The sequence below is a fragment of the Cebus imitator genome, unplaced genomic scaffold (genome assembly GCF_001604975.1).
Source record: "Cebus imitator isolate Cc_AM_T3 unplaced genomic scaffold, Cebus_imitator-1.0 Scaffold741, whole genome shotgun sequence".
NCBI lineage: Eukaryota > Metazoa > Chordata > Mammalia > Primates > Cebidae > Cebus > Cebus imitator.
The window spans coordinates 75,427-79,815 of NW_016108056.1; the positions used below are offsets into that span (position 1 = coordinate 75,427).

Consider the following 4,389-nt stretch of genomic DNA (forward strand, 5'->3'; position numbering starts at 1 on the left):
TCCAATTTGGTAAGCCTCTCTTCTTCATGTGGAGGGTCTGGGGCAGAGGTACTCCAGGACCTGTGGAATCCTGGAGCTGAAATGGAGTTGAGAGATGATCTACAGTCTCCTGGTTTCTAACAGAAGAAACTAAGCCTACAGTCACCAATCTGGTTAACTACAGAAGTAGGACATGCAAAGCCCAGGTTACCATTAGAGGCTTCTTTCCACTGGAACACTATATTAAATCTTGCCCCAGTTGGAAGATTTGGGCCACCGTGCTTGCCTTCTTTCTTGGGTTATTAAATGGACGGTTTTTTGGGTCTGCATCTTGGTGACCTAAATCCTTGAACTGGAAACACAGGCTTATGGATGGGAAGATAAATAATCCTCTTCCTCTTATGTCTCTTTTCAGAGATATTGGGCCTGAGGAAAACACCAAACTAGATGGTCATTAAGTCTCTTTAAGGTAGAAACAAGGTCTCTTAGTTTGAGGACTACTGCAGCATATGTATTGCATCAGAGCCTACAATGTGGATCCTACCCCCAGGTGGACCAGGTCATTCATATCAGCACTACCCTTTCTTAGATGCTTTTGTCTCATAAACTTTGAACTTATCTCTCTGTTTCCAGAACAGAGTCCATAACTCTTCTAAGAAGAGGAAGCAAATCAAAGCCTGGAATTCAAAGCTTTCTCCAGCAGAGTCAACAGACCAATAAAGAAAGGGAGTCCCTCTGCCTGTGGCATTGTCCACACTCACAGGGTCCCACTTTTATTTGTTCCTACAGAGTAAAATGAAGCTAGAAATATCTATCTTTCTTTTTCTTTGGCGTGTGTGTGTGCGTGTGTGTGTGTGTGTGTGTGTGTGTACAGAGAGAGAAAGAGAGATGGTCAGCTGTGGAAAAAAATAATTCCTTTGTGGATACTGGTGCGTGTGTGTTGTGAGGGGGCAGGGTGAAAGGTGGGATAAGTTTCTCCCATGCTGGGAAGTTCAAGCTGCAGATTTCAAACTAAGAGGACATAAAGAGACTTTCAGTTGCATTTTCACTGGAAAAAAGTCAGGACTTATTTCTGAGCCAAGTCCTGAAATATGCCTTACCCTTAACCTACTCAGAGGAAGGGGATTGCCCAGAAGCTACAATTCAGCTAGCTAACTAACTGCACTCAGTGGGCAACAAAGACATTATATTTTGTGTTTGAGACATCAACTTCCATTGACAAGGGCAAGGTATAATTCTGAAGCTGCCGAAATGAGGGCAGCTCGCACCACCCTGAAGCCCACCCCAGCAGCTCCAGTGAAACTTCTCCTGATTCCCAATGGTAAGGCTATTTTCTTCTTTTAAGATTTTATTTTTATCTCAGGAGCTACTCATCTGACTGTTCTCATGACCCAAGGTGCTGTCTGGACTCTCTGGCTTTAGGCTGTCAGGGAAAGCTGAAGTCCTCCTGCAAACCACAGAGCAAGATTCACTGACCTACTGGCAGGTCCATGAGGAGGTGAGGGATTACCAGCTGGGCATTTCATACACCCCAACCAAATGAAACACTATGTTTTCAAAGATTGTCTGATTTGGCCTTTTATCTGGTCTTGTTCTCAGAATCTGAGTTATCTTAAGTGGAACTATTCTAGGTAGTCAGACAACATTTTCATGCTTCCTTAAGGACATGAACATGTATCGTCACCCAGGCGAAGTGAGCAAGTGTCAGTAAGGGGAGACAGGCTTCAGTGGTCATCTGGTTAACCATGATGATGGAACACCTAAAGTTGACATGTGAGCATGTCGGGAACATACCAAGCCCACCATTGATGCTGGGGAGAGAGGCACAGTAGGAGCTCCTAGACATACAAGTGAGGGTTGATAAGAGTCACAACAGTAGACATTTTTGTTTATGTGAGAAGGGAATGAGGTAAAATAAGGTATGCAAAAATATTTTCCAGCCAGGTGTGATGGCTCACACCTGTAATCCCAGCACTTTGGGAGACAAGGTAGGTGGATCACCTGAGGTCAGGAGTTCGAGACCAGGCTGGCCAACATGGTGGAACCCCATATCTACTAAAATTATAAAATATTAGCTGGGCATGGTGGCCTGTAATCCCAGCTACTCAGGAGGCTGAGGCAGGAGAATCGCTTGAACCGGGGAGGTGGAGGTTGCAGTGAGCCGAGATCCTGCCACTGCACTCCAGCCTGGGTAACAAGAGCAAAACTCCGTCTAAAAAAAAAAAAAATTCCCGGAAGCTCTTGACCTTGGAGGGGGAATGGGGTACGTTCCATTAGACATTCCACTGTTCCCAGACAGGACTAGTCATATATATTTTTTAAAGGCACAGAAATAACATAGAAAATTTAAAAAGTGAGAACCTACAACTCTAGCAGACAAGGGGCAAGAAAATAACGGGATGCGGTTTGTGTGAGGAGGTACTGGGAGGGCTGTTTTGGTACACAGGAAACAGGCAGCCTGCTTCCCAAGTTTGCAGCTCCCATCTGGATGTCTGCCCTGGGGCTTCTCTGTTGCATTTCTTTCTTAGGGCTCTTAGGAAGTGAATCTCTTCCTTCCCAGACTTGCTTCCTAAGTTCCCTATACCTCTCACCCTATGCTGTGCACTTCTCACTCCATCCTAAGTTTCTTCTCTACAGGTTTCTCCCAATATGCTCATTACCTCCCAGATCTTCTTACTTAGGCCCACATTTTTCTCTCCAGACTCCTGTCTTCAGCATTCCTCGACCCAACACCCGGGTCCCTCCTTTTTTTGTTAGATACCCTCTCTGCTGCTCCTTTCTCCTCTCTGTCCTTCTGCTGTATACCCAAGCCACATCCCCACGGAGGAGCCCCGGGCCTGCCAGCTCCTGCCTGTCCTCAGACCCCCTGTCTTGATCCGTCTCCCGCCTTTTTAGGACCCCCAAGTCCTTGTTACCACTCTCTTAATACTGGTGCCTTGGGCCAAACTCCTCCGGCCATCTTCCATCCCTCGGACCCCTGCCCAACCCGCGCCCCTCGCCCAGCCTGGCCCCTTCCCTCGCCCACGTCTCCCCCTCCTTTAAAGGCCGAGCCCCTCAGGCCCCGCCCCCGGCCAGCGAGGCCCCGCCCCCGCTTTGCCCCCCAAGCCCCGCCCCTCACTCACCTGAGGCGTCTCCGCGTGCGCAGGCTGTGAAGGGTCGGGGAGAGGGGACGGTGTTGGGGGAAAGGGAGGCGGGGCGGCAGGGGTCCCCCACTCTGGCCCGGGCGGCCCAGTGCGGGGGGAGTGAGGTCACTGAGGCGGCGGCAATCGCCGGGCCGGAGCCAGGACCCGGGCGCTCAGAGGCGGTGGCGGCGGCGGCGGCTCCATGTCCATCAGCAGCTTCACCTGAGAAGGGACTTGCCCCCCCAAATATTCCCCCCCATTACAGCCGTCCCCATCCCCCTAACAACTTCCGGTCCTACTACCGGGCGACAGGCGGCGTGGCCGAACACCGAGCGTCCCTTAGCCGGGGAGACTGCTGGGGAAAAAGGGAGAGGAGCTAGGGGAGAGTAGCTGAGCGCCGAAAGATTTAAGTCCGAAAGTCACCGTCACCTGCCGAAGGTAGCCCAAAGACTAGCCTTTATTCTGCGCCCAGTTTGCAATCTAAGCACATACTGGACGCCCTATGTGGCCTGGCACATCTGCCCCTAGAGCCACGTTTTCCCGCTGTACCATGTAAACCCCCAAAATCTGAGACAGGTCTCAATTTCGGAAGTTTATTTTGCCAAAGTTAAGGACATGCTCGTGTAACACAGCCTCAGGAGGTCCTGACACGTGCCCTAGGTGATCCTAGCACAGCTTGGTTTTATACATTTTAGGGAGACAAGAGACATCAATCAATATATGTAAAGGCAGGACAACTCAAAGTTGGGAGGGGACTTCCAGGTCATAGGTAGAGAAGAGGCAAATGGTTGTATTCCTATCAAAGGAGACAATCAGTTACGCATTTATCTCAGTGAGTAGAGGGATAACTTTGAATGGGAGGCAAGTTTGCCCTAACCAGTTCCAGCTTGACTTTTCCCTTTAGCTCAGTGATTCTGGGGCCCCAAGATTTATTTTACTTTCACAACCTCTTAAGACAATGTTGATTGTAAACTCCTAGCATTCTTTACCTTTCCTGCCAAGTGTATTGGAATTGTTGGGAGAGGAGTTGGAGGGTACATGTTTTTGTCACCTTTGTGGTATCCTGAGGTCAATCACCTAGGTGCCACTGCAGATATTGCCAGACCTGAGAAGGAAGCCTACTTATTTTATTTGAGACAGAGTCTCGCTGTCGCCCAGGCTGGAGTGCAGTGGCGCGATCTTGGTTCACTGCAACCTCCACCTCCTGGGTGTAAGCAATTCTCCTGCCTCAGCCTCCCAAGTAGCCCACCACCACACCCAGCTAATTTTTTTTTTTTTTTTTTTTTGA

General features: G+C 49.4%; 1 protein-coding gene and 1 long non-coding RNA gene across 6 annotated transcripts in view; one reads left to right on the top strand and one right to left on the bottom strand.

Annotated features, from left to right (window-relative positions):
* The window catches only part of LOC108296802, a 13,525-nt gene extending 12,736 nt beyond the window's left edge, over window positions 1-789 (top strand). The window contains exon 2 of the long non-coding RNA XR_001821981.2: window positions 613-789. This is a non-coding gene — a long non-coding RNA (uncharacterized LOC108296802). The remainder of the gene's footprint in view (window positions 1-612) is intronic.
* IKZF4 (IKAROS family zinc finger 4) overlaps window positions 1-3,402 on the bottom strand; it is a 32,713-nt gene extending 29,311 nt beyond the window's left edge. For 3 of the 5 annotated variants that reach the window (XM_017519388.2, XM_017519387.2, XM_037735179.1), the window contains exon 1: window positions 3,102-3,402. The gene's annotated coding sequence lies outside the window, so the exon portion shown is untranslated. The remainder of the gene's footprint in view (window positions 1-3,101) is intronic. The other 2 variants (XM_037735182.1, XM_037735180.1) reach the window with 1 other exon arrangement.
* Window positions 3,403-4,389: the final 987 nt, after the last annotated feature.